This window comes from Neomonachus schauinslandi, chromosome 16, assembly GCF_002201575.2.
Source record: "Neomonachus schauinslandi chromosome 16, ASM220157v2, whole genome shotgun sequence".
NCBI lineage: Eukaryota > Metazoa > Chordata > Mammalia > Carnivora > Phocidae > Neomonachus > Neomonachus schauinslandi.
In genome coordinates, this window is record NC_058418.1 from 35,128,498 (window position 1) to 35,141,449 (window position 12,952).

Sequence of the window (12,952 nt, forward strand, 5' to 3'; positions counted from 1 at the left end):
TTGTGTTCAGTCTCCACACTTTTAAGAAAAAATAAGTTCATTCAGAGTCATCAGTAGAACACACAAAGCTAGCTAGTGTGATCATGGGCTGAAACAAAAGTAGATAAATTTTCCTATTTTAGTGCTCAATTGCTATTTGCTATTTGCTATTGCTAATTGCTATTGCTAGACCTAAAATAGTATATTCAGTTCTGGTTGTAATGCTTAAAAATATGGACAAATTGGAATTTTTTCAGTGATGAGTCAACAAGGTGAAGAGAAAATTGGGGGATGATAGAAGGAACTGAGTGTATTTCACATGGAGGAGACATTCCAAAGAGAAGATGACTGCCCAGCATAAATACGGAATGAGTGATTAGAGGTCCTGTGAGTGGCTTCATGCAACAGAAAGGCAGTCTGTAGTTGGAAGAAATTTGTCTGTAGTGGTTAGAACTATCCAAGAAAACCTCTTGCTATAGATAATTTTAGTGAGAGACAAAACAAATGGGAACAAGCATACTGTGATGCTGAGGAAAGGGTTGGTGAGGAATTGAATCTCATTTATCTTTGCATCCAGGGCTTGCTATTCACTGGATGGCCAGGAATTGTGTAAATTCAAACCAATTATTTTTTGCCTCAACTGGCCCTTGTGTCTGACCCCAGTAGCAGTTCATCCCACAAATTTCAGAGGTGACCAAAGAGAGGGTCATCCCTAAATTTTGCTAATGGACTCAGGTTCTTTAGCATTTCACCTTCCTTTTCTCTAGATGTGCAGTGTTTCTCAAGTTCCATGATTATATTACATTATTATGATTTTCACCATATCTGCACAAAGTCTATTTATTTTCCTTTAAACTGACTTTTAGTGTAAATAAATGTATCTTTAAAGGACACTTTACATTACTACACAGGAGAAATTAACAAGTGTTAATAGAGTGTTAAAGACATGTTAACATGGAACACAGACTTCTTTATTAATCTAATTAGAAGGAATGGGAAAAGAAATAACTTTCTCAGCAATTCAATGACATTTGGTTCCAATATCTGTCTACCATTTAAAATAATTTTGAGTATTACCCATACTTTCAGTGATATGGTCAATGTCTAGGGTCTTACGTTTTTGATACTAATTGAGCTGAAATCTTCAGATTTAGGATCTAGTGCAGAAAATTTTTTGCTCTGATGTATATTGTGTGGTTTTTCCCTTTTATATCAAACTTCTCTGGTATTATCCTCTACCTGTATTGGGCATCCATTTGCTTCATGCTCTTTATTGCAATATAGGCATACCTCAGAGATAATACAGGTTTGGTTCCGGACCACTACAGTTAAGCAAATATGGTGATAAAGTGAGTGAGATGAATTTTTTGGTTTCCCAGTACATATAAAATTTATGTTCACACTCTACTGTGCAATAACATTAAGTGTGCAGTTGCATTTTGTCTAGAAAAACAATGTACATGACCTTACTTAAAAAAAAATACTCCTTTCCAAAGAGCTGACAAGATGGCGGAAGTGGAGCAAAAGAAGAAGCACACCTTCTGCAAATTCACTTACCATGGTGTGGATCTTGAGCAGCTGCTGGACATGTCCTATGAGCAGTTGATACAGCTGTCTGGTGCCCGGCAGCAGCAGAGGCTGAAGCGAGTTCGCAGAGGAAGCAGCACTCACTGCTGAAGCACCTGCATAAAGCCAAGAAGGAGGCTTCCCTGATGGAGAAGCCCAAGGTGGTGAAAATATACCTGCAAGACATGATCATCCAGCCTGGTGGTTGGGGGCAGCATGGTGGGTGTCTGCAACGCAAAGACCTTCAACTAGGTGGAAATCAAGCCCGAGATGATTGGCCACTTAACCTGGGCGAGTTCTCCATCACCTATAAGCCTATGAAGCACGACAGGCCCAGCATGGGGCCACTCACTCCTCCCACTTCATTCCTCTCAGGTAGCCCGTTCAGCCAGTAAAGGCACAGCCTTCTCTAAAATAAAAATACTTTATTGATAAAAAGTGCTAACCATCATCAGAGCTTTCAGCATGTCCTAATCTTTTTGTTAATGGAAGGTCTTGCCTCCATGTTGATGGCTGCTGACTGATCAGGGTGGTGGTTGATGAAGTTTGGGGTGGCTGAAGCAATTTCTTTAAAAAGACAACAGTGGAATTCATCCCATTGATCAACTCTTCCTTTCATGAATAATTTCTCTGTAGCATGCTATGCTGTTTGATAGCATTTTATCCACAGTAGAACTTGTTTCAAAATTGGAGTTAGTCCTCTCAAGCCCTGCCACTGCTTTATCAACTAAGTTTATGGAATATTCTAAATGCATTGTTGTCATTTCAGCAGTCTTCACAGCATCTTCACCAGGAGTAGATTCCATCTCAAAAAACATACAAACAAACAAAAAAAACACACACACACTTTTTTGCTCATCCATGAGGAACAACTTCTCATCCTTTAAAGTTTTATCATGAGATTACAGCAATTCAGTCCCATCTTCAGGCTCCACTTCTAATTCTGGTTCTCTTACTATTTCCACCATATCTGTATTCAGAACACATACAACATTTATCAATTAAATTTGCCATTTTATAAGGCATGGTTTTTGGTGTCCCCAAACAATTATAATAGTAATATCAGAGATCACTGGCCACAGATTACTATAACAAATATAATAATGAAAAAGTTTGAAATACTGTGAGAATTACCAAAATGTGACAGACATAAAGTGAGTAAATGCTATTGAAAAAATGATGCTGTTAGACTTGTTCAATGCAGGGTTGCCACAAACCTTTAATTTGTAAAAAACACAATATCTGTGAAATGCAATGAAGCAAAATGCAATAAAAGGAGATACGCTTATATATGATTGGAACTGATTACTTTTTTTTCCTTGAGCATTTCTATTATAAAATCATCTGAACTCTTAATTTATCTGTGTGGCAGCTTTTATTTCCCAGGGTCCCCAACATTTCATTCCTCTTGAGCCATAATATTGATGACAAATCCTAAGATTCTATTTTTAATACTTATCTGCTTTCTCTAGATAAACTCTGACTAGTTACCAGTAATAAAAAGGTTTGGTAAGAATGGTATTAAAGGTGAATCTGTTTTAATACATCCAGGAACAGACACATCATTGAAAATGTAAATTCCATTCCCATGTGAGCCTTGTTTTTGGAGTCATGTGCTGTATGTGAGAAAAAGCAAAATGATTAATGGCAGGGTCTTGAATGCAGAGGGGGATCAATTCTTTGCACTGAACATCCTGGTGATAAATGCTAAATCTGACATGTGTCTGTGATTTTACCCCATTTCAGTTGGCATTCTGCAACTTCCAGATGCTGTGTGATATTCCATAAAGAACATAGGCCTTTGAATCTGACAAGTCTGAGTATGACTTTAAATTCCCTGCTAATTAACTGTGAGGCTCTGGGCTAGTCATTGAATTGTTCCAAGTTTTATTTGCTTTCTCAGAATATTGAAATAAAAATGTCTTTATGAATGATCATGAGGCATCTCAACATATGTGCCTTTGAAATGAACCTGGTATAATACTTGTGGGGGTTACATAGTAGGTCTACATCCCTGCATGTCTCAGAGTGGTACACAAAAAGACTAACATAAAGGATCTTGGAAGGATATTGTCAAACAGTAAAGGACTCACTCTGTAGGAAGAAGAAATAAAGGAATCTTAGAAAATTGCTCTACTTGAAAAGTCAAGTTGCTTTTCATCAACTCGAAATGTGAAAATACACTAGACTTATCATCAGGGCTGTTTTAGGAATACCATTATCTAAATAACCAGTGTAAACTTTATTTACAGAAATCATATCCTCCAAACAGAGAACCATATTATTTTTTTCCTCTTTTTATTACTGAAGTTTTCATTTCTTGACATTATTTAGCAATATCTAATTCTTAAGAAAACAATAAGTAAAAAAGGGGATAGAATATGAATTATATTCAGCCTTTTAAAATGTCTATGCATGCATGAGCTCACAACACACACACACACACACACACACACACACACACACACCCTGCAAGAATGCTTCTTGATATTCTATGATGGTTAAGAAAAATGAATGTGTTTGGGAATTACTGTTCAGTAGTTTAGAAAATGCGATTTAAGATTGGTTTAAACAAGGTGATAAAGACCTTTCAGCCCTTTTACCTCTTGTTTTATATAGTTTCATTTTTTTAATAATCATTTTTTTGCCTCAACAGTATACCCTAGGTAGATATCTACATGTTTGACATAATGAAACAATGTCATTACTCTGTTCTAAAAAATTCCCAGTATAATAATAAGCCAAATAACTTCTCACCTACTACAAATATCTGTGTCAAAAGGAAGGAGAATTGCATAGACTGGATCTATTTCCTGCTCCTCAGACCTCCATATCTGGATGTCTTTTTTCATAGTGTAAGCTATAAATTGAATGGCATAATTTGATGATGGACATAGAATTGTATATTAGTTTTTATTTCGACAAAATCATTAAACATCACATAGGTTGAAAAATGAATCACGAGGCCCTAAGCCTGCCTTAGAAGATTGCACTTCATAAACTGAATTGCTCACATGGGCAACATTTTGGTGGAAGTTATAGATTTTCTAGCATATCTCTGATAGATAGGACTAATATAACTTCAATAAAAACTCTGGATATGTCAATATAAAATTTTCCCTACCATTGAAAGATGTAAGATACTCCAACTAATAAATCGGACGACAACCTATTCCTTAAGGTATACTAACATACATATTGGGTTACAACAAGCAACAAAATCATCTAGGTAATAAACCTCAGCCACAGAAGGGCCATTGGAGAAGGTTTCATTCCATTGCAAGAGCCCAGCATGATGTCTGTAGGTATGAAATCACCCCCCAGAAAGTTAATTTCCAATAATTGACTCAGCTATATGTGTAGTGATTTAGAACTACATATAAACGATACCTGAATACCATATATGCCACTTATATTTATGACACGTCATATGAATTATATCCCATAAACTAGTGGTGATGTGCAAATCCGTCAGGGACCTTCAACTGTGAAACATATCAGTAATGCATCTTGAGTTAAATGTAACAGTTTGTCTATGATATATGAGCTTGATACCTAAATATCTGGTTAGATGGTAGTGGTGGTATTGGGTGAATAGGTCCAGTTTAATCAGATTAGATCTGAGATGCTAGGTGAACTAAAAAACACAACTCTAAAGGAGGTCTAACTTATGCATTTCCCCCAAATTTTGTGATTGCATGAGACTATATATTATTTAACTTCTCAGGTTTTGATACTTGAAAATTGAAGGAGATAATGAATAGCTCCTAAGAAGGCTAAGGGGGTTAAATTCTGAAGCAAGATGTACAATTCTTGGTAGCTAAGAGATGTTAGTTTCCTTGTCTCACCCGTGCAAGTCACTTTTCTTCCTTATGGTATATACTACTTTGGACAGTATGTTTTATTTGTGATCCAGTGTTTTCTGTTTCATCTTTTTCTGGCTCATAAATCACCCCCTTCTCTCTTTGTATTAGTCAAGGTTCTCTAGGGAAACAGAATCAGTAGGGTGTGTATATATATTTAGGGGGATTTATGCTAAGGAACTGGCTCACACAATTATAGAGGCTGGTAAATCCAGAATCTGCAGCTCAAATCCAAAGGTACTCTGCTGGCTGAATTCCCTCTTGCTTGTGGGAGGTCAATCTTTGTTTAAGATCGGCTTTCAGCTGATTAGATGAGGCCCGTCCTATAATGGAGAGCAATCTGCTTTACTCAAAGTTCTTGAATTTAAATGTTAGTGTCATCACAAAATATCTCACAGAAACATTCAGAATGTTTTACCAAATCTGGTGCTGTGTTCCAGCCAAGTTGACATATAAATGTAACTATCACACCGGTCATTCAGAAACAATTATCATGTCTCGTCCAAACATTGTTCTTCTTTGCCCAGAATCCTATGCTTTGCAACTGAGATTTAACCTTACTAGATTTTGTCAACTGATGATAGTGGGTTATAAAATAGGTATTCTGAAAAAAAATTAAAATTTGTATAAAATACATTTAATAGGAAGGAAGTTTTATTTTTAATCTTTGTAGGTACTAGTCAGGAACTTTGATTTTCAGAGGTCTAAATTTACATCACATCAAATATATTAAAAAGCTTTAAAATGTCAGTTTTTATAAGTTGGAAGACATTTTATAGTTGGCTTTTCTAATAATTTGGCCATGAGTAACTTAGTTTAAAATTGAGTATCCTTTTTCAGCAAACGTTAGTGCCCACTTAATGGCTATTGCAAAGTCAGAAACTTAACCTACAACATGTTTTCAATATGATGGGTATTTTTTGATGGCTGATTTAACAATTTATTTGTTTAAAAATTAATGAGTTTTCTTAATGCTATCTTTTTAGACATTTAAATATATATTCATATTTGTGATTTTGCATTTTTCATGTTACTTAACCTCTTTTGCTTAGTGTCTGTATTTGAAAATTAAGGATATTAGTAAATGTCTCAGGGAGGCCATGGGTATTAATCTTGGAAAAAAAATAGGACAGTATTTTGAACCTAAAAATGTATTTTTATTTCTTCAAAATAGGATATTTTCTCCTTGCAGAAACTCCTTTATTTTTTCTTGTTTTCTGTCATTTTCTTTCAGATTCAGAATATCTTTCTAGGTCTTAAATGCTTATGGGTGGCAGGTAGGGTGATGATCATGATCAGTGGAAAAACTCAACTGTTTTTCTCTGAATTTGAAGGAATCATCTATCATGTTCTCTGTTATCTCCCCTAACCATAGTCCCTGAATGAATAAAACTCTCCACCCATCCAGAAATTGAGACTAGGGATATTGTTATCTTTATGACTAATTCCTACTTTAATTCTAAAGATAAGCATCAAACAAGTTAATTATTGTCAATGGTTTGGACTATAGTCTATAGAGAATTTAAATTTTTCCATATGAGGCAGAAGCACAGTAATCACCCTCTGATCCCAACAATAATCTTAGAAAGCAACCAAGACTAAAGATTAGACTCAAATGACTCTGATTTTTTTCTCAACAGCTGTGATAGGTATTTGCCTCTCAAATTTGCCTGCATCCTGTCCTAGAAAAACACACCTATTTAGAAAATATTCCAACCCCCAAAACTCACTTTCTAGACTTCATTTTGGTGAAAGACCATAGTTTGGGCTTATATTACTGCCAATATTATTCCACCTGGTAACAAAAAAAAAATCACTTAACAAAGTAACTCTATTATTCATGGCTTCTATTGCTCTAACTCATAGTTTAATATAGTCACTCACAACACTTTTAAATTCAATTTAACAAACTGAACTCATGTTGGATGTTGTAGGAATCAAAAGGTATCCAAGAGTTAGGGTTATCCTCAAGTATCACAAAAAAGAATTGAAGAGATTAAGATTTCAGTGTTCCCTGGAATTTTAAATTTTAAGGGATGTGAGGAAATGAAACCACAACAAAAAACAATGTGCATAAATTTGTATTACGTTTTACATGTAAACGTGGTCTCAACACTTAATGGAAATATAATGAGAGAAGTGAGATTGGTTTCCATCTGTGGTAGATAGAATATTATCCCTCCAGAGATATCCATGTCATCATTCCCAGAACCTGTGAATATATTACCTTGCATAGCAAAAGAAACTTTGCTCTTTGAAGATATGATTAAATCAAGGATCTTGAGGTGGGAAGATTATCGATGATTGTTCTGGTTGGCCTAATGTAATTGCAGAGGGCTTTCTAAGAGGGTCAGAGTCAGAGAGATAGTTGAGGATGCTATGCTGCTGGCTTGGAACAGGAAGGAAAAGGATAAAAGCCAAGGGATTCAGACCAACTCTAGAATATACAAAGGCAAGGAAATGATTCTCCCTTAGAGCTTCCAGAAGGAACTCTGTCCTATTAATACCTTGATGTTAGCCCAGTTAGACTTCTGACCTACAGAATCTTCAGATAATAAACTGATGTTATTCTAAGCTAGTAAGTTTATGTTAACTTATTGTAGCAGCAAGAGGAAACAAATACATCAATCAAGAAAAACTTCAGAGAACCTGGTGTAGGGAAGGAAAAATTTTACTCTGCACTTCAAGGTATTTCTGGCTAGCCTAAGAATTACTTTCACAGTAGATAATATTAACAGGAGAAAAACAAACTTAATTTTGTACATATGGGAAATCAACATAAACATGAGATTCCAAAGACAGACCAGCAAAAGAAAGTATATATGTCATCTTGAACTAAGGAGAAGGGCATAGGGGTCTGAGACTTAAGAGAGAAAAAAAGAAGTTCACAGGAAGATGAAAAAGAGTAAGTTTTGATAAACAAAAGGTTTGCTGGCCCATACAGAAACATTAGGACATAGAGAGGAATTTTAACAGAATCTGCTAAATTCTTCCTTGTCTACCATACATAGTTCATGTTATAATGTAGTTATCTATGGTAATAGCTGTCTTTCTGGAGCAATTCCTCTATCTAAATTCTTTTAGATGCTTAGGGGGAAGGTCAGGTTCTTCCTGAGTCTTTTGAGCCTTATTATTTTTAGCTTGAAATAGTCTGCATGTAAAGTGGTACATCTTGCAGCAACTAGTTCTAAACCCCAACACTGGCATTTTGGGTAAGTTTTTTGTAGGTAGAATGGAGGGAACAGCCTGCCACAAGGGTTGGAGAGAAACATAATTACTGCTATCAAAGGAGGATATGTTTAATAAATTCCAAATAGTACACTGTGTAAGATGGTGGAGACTGAGGGAAATTTGTAGGATAAAGTCTGTCTGGTGTTCAGCATTTTTCATTTCCATTTATTCAGTGGAAAGCCAATGACCACTGGGATGTATACACTCACCCACTCATATCTACACAGTCACACATACACACTCACACACAGAAACATATGCAAATTGTTGCATAATCTATATAATGTCTTAGTGAGTGAGTAGTCATTGATCTTCTTTGCTATCATTATGCCATTCAGCAGTTGTGGTTATTTTTGTATTGTTGTTATTGTTTCCATTGTTATTTAGTAAATGAGTCTTTTTAGGCAAGACTAATGATAGGCGCCTGAAAATGGTGAACCAAATTCTAACAATTGCCTTCAATATCCTGGGGCCATATGGGAAGGAAACAGGCAAAAGTAAAATTATTTTATGTGTATAACATTGTTAAGGTTTTTTTCCTGCCTTATGTTCCTCAAGAATAGAATGATGCTACCAAATACTCTCTCAGATGCTCATTTTAGACATTAAAAGATACAATGCACTCACATCACATAGAGGGGAAAATAAGCAGAAAAAGAACAAGGGAAAGAAATAAAAAACTAATATTTATTAAGTGTATGATTTATACTGTGTTTATTTCTCAACAAAAACATTTTTGATAAAATTTGGTTTTCTATTTCCCTAGTAAAATTTCTTTTCTGAAGTCCTGAAGAAATGACAGAGTTGTTCATCAGGGAAATGTTGATGTCTGTTTACAAAGAGATGTTTAATTTTATGGCTGAAACTTCGTCCAAGTAAGCAAAAGAAAAAATCAGTTATAAACAAAAAGTTGCAGACTTTTTCTGCGAAAGGAGTTGATTTTGGGTCACTACAACTTTCTTATCCCAACCATATTTTGATTTAGAGAAAAAAAAACTTTCAAAATAAACTGAAATTATTTTCCATTGACAAAACTAAAATGACACATTTTTAAGTATGAATTCATAATTCTGTTGCAAACAACAACAAAGATAAACATTCCAAATTACTGGAGTTCTGAACAATTCAACCTCATGGTTGGGTTAGCATTCTAAACTTTCCAAAAGAATGACTGACAAATTTTACCCAGGCTAGTGGAAATGTTTGCTTTTCATTTCATATAGGGATTAAAAAGGAACTGAGAATTAGAATTAAGAAAAGACAACTTTGAATCTGCCTAAACATAAAATGTGACATGAGAGCAGAGCAAGAGGAGTTCTAATTCTATTAAACACAGTGTCTTCAGTGGGAAAATTGAACTGGTCAAGACTCGTCAGATAGTTTTAAGTGAAAGAAGATGGCTAATGGCATGTCACAGAGATCGATGTGTGGCCCACCTCTGCCCACCTATGGGCATAACTTCCCATCACAAAGGACAGATGTGTAAATCACAAAAAATTGGAAAGAATAGTCAACTGCCAAGAGGAAGCACTGAGAAGCAAGTTCCTTTAAAATGGCGATGCATTGCCACTCTGTGAGATTTTCAGTTTATAGCAAAAACTTTATAAAACAAAGGAGTCTAATACCCTGTTTGCATAAATGATTGTATTACAATGCTCCGTTATGAAAACTGATTATATATCGACCTGTACTTTGTATTCAGTTACTAAAGTTAATGCAATTTGCATATGAAAATACTAGGTATTAACATATAGGTCCTAGTTAGTCATTAACTGTTAAAAAGCTATTATCAAATGACTAATATTAGCTTCCACTATTGCTTTTAATTTTATTGTATCATTATATCCTTTTTTTTTTAATCATTATATCCTTGTGATAACTTTTAAGGATGCCAACAGTACTCCTTCAGATGTGAAGACTGATTTTCAGGGAGCATGTCATTTGCTGATGTTAATGCTACTAAAATAATAGAGTTGAGATTCCAATCTCAGTTTATCTTATCTTGGAGTTGAGGGTTTTTAACAATTGTATGTAAATACATACACACATACACACAAACAACCTATCCTGTATATGTATGTATGCATGCGTGTATATGTTTATCTATCTACCTGTCTATACATACACTGTTGGTTCAGATTGTTCTTATATATCTCTTAGAATTGCCCCTCACTAGAGCCATTTGAAGAAGTGATAGGCACTATTCTTCAGGTGAGAATAGAATGGCCTTGGATGAGGAGAGCACTCAGGTAGCAGGGAGAGGCAGAGAGAATGAAAAATCACTAAGGTTTATTTCTACTATGAGAAGGCAAAAAGAACCAAGGTTGCAATTTAGAGCCCCATGTATCTTTCAAAGCATTCCAAAAGGCACATTAAGCCAAAGTGAGAAATTGATAAGGTATCTTACTGAAGTAGTCAGAATTTCCAGATTGAGGAAAATAAGCTACTAAACCTATCTTCAGTCCTTTGGATATGCCAAAATCTCATCCTTAGCCACTGACACAAGCCATTCTTTTTAAATACAAGGCAGTTTTCCTAAATGTGGTAGTAATTTTTTTTTCATGTAAGTGCTGTATAAGTGTGCTTAGGTTTATGAATATATATCAAGATACCTATCTCTGCAATATGGATGTATAAATTTTCTCTAATGTAGAGACTTTCTCCTGAATGGAGTAATGAGACAAAAAGACACTGAAACTCTGCAAGTGATAGCTTTGGGTTCAAATCCTAATTCTTAATGAGTATTACCATTTTCATTATGAAAATGAAAAGAGTATCACCTACCACTCAGGGTTCTTGTTGAAAAATAAAGCATTAAAGTATACATAAAGTCTGACAATAACAGGTCTTATTAGGGCTTCAAAATTCCTTTGTTTTCTCCTCATCTCTGATCTTGTTCAGATCATATGGGGATTTCAGGTCATATGTGGAAAGATATATTTCAGGAGCATGTAGCAGAAGATGATTATTTATTGTCCATAGGTGAATGAAATAACAATGTACATTGAATGTGTGCTGTCAGCAGTACATACATTAAATTACCTCTGACTTCTATTGTGAGTTGAATTATTATGCAATAGCATCTATCTCTGTGCCTGAAATATCCTAGACAGGCCATATTTCATAATTAAATGTACACCTGAACTTACTGGCCACATGCAGTGTCCTGGGTAGGTGCAAACTTCTATCTGTGGACACAAAAATAAAACATGGTTCTTATTCTTGAGAACTTTGGAATATGGGGTCAGGGTAAGTGAGACTCAGTGTGACAGTTAAAGACATTATGTTAAGTATTAAAGATGAATATCAAGTTCTTTAGGAGAAATCAACCTTATCCTTTGATAATGTAGGGTAGACTGTGTTATTACTCAAAATCCTGCATTGCTCACAAATTTACTCACAAATAGACTGTGTTATTAGTCAAAATCCTGCATTGCACACAAATTTACTAAAATTTACCTTACTCAGGGTTAAGGTAAAAATTCTGACAAGGTCATACGTAATTATTTTCTCTGTATAGCTTCATGACTCCCTTCTCTTACTCTTTCCCTCTACTTACTCTAATCCAGCATTTTTGCTGTTCTTCAAATATGGCACACATTCTCCCTCCTTAGGTTCTTTGTACTAGCTTGCTTCCCTGCCTAGACTACATTTCCTTAGCTGTTCATTTGTCTTACTTTCTCAGCTCCTTCTCAAGGAGGCCATCTTTTTGATCACTTCATTGAAAACTCCTACCTATGCAATCCCCTTCTTTCTTTCCCACTAGAACATAAGATTCACAAGGACAGAAACCTTTGTTTTATTTATTGAAGTATTCTAAGCACATATAATGGTACCTAATACAAAGTTGACAGTGAATTAATACTTGTAGAATGAATGCAGCAACCACTTTTGATTGTGGAAATTATATATGTCTTCATAGAGAGGATTAAAAGTGATCAGGCTCTTGTGAATCGAAGATTAGCCAATTGAAGAAAGACATGCTCTCAGGTAGAAAAATAACGTGAATATATGATGTCTTTGGTTGGATATTAGTAAATACAAACTTTTTTAGGAGGAGGGGGTGCAGTTAAAGCAAGATCAAACTGGAAAACTAATTCAATGTCATATATCAAATTTGGGAGCTAAATTTTTATCTTCAGATATTTTACTAAGGTCTTAAGCAGAAGAAATTATATTAGATCCATCTTTAAGTTATATCCTTTGTGACATTGCTAGAATGATGACCCTTTAGAAGATAAAGATGATTCAAAGTAGACTAATGGTAGTGAAAATGAAGAGAAGTTAGCAGAATTAAATAACATTTCTGATAC

At 35.0% G+C, this 12,952-nt stretch overlaps 1 pseudogene; it reads left to right on the forward strand.

Annotated features, from left to right (window-relative positions):
- Positions 1-503: 503 nt before the first annotated feature.
- Positions 504-1,989, forward strand: LOC110592986 (annotated as a pseudogene).
- The last annotated feature ends 10,963 nt before the right edge of the window (positions 1,990-12,952 follow it).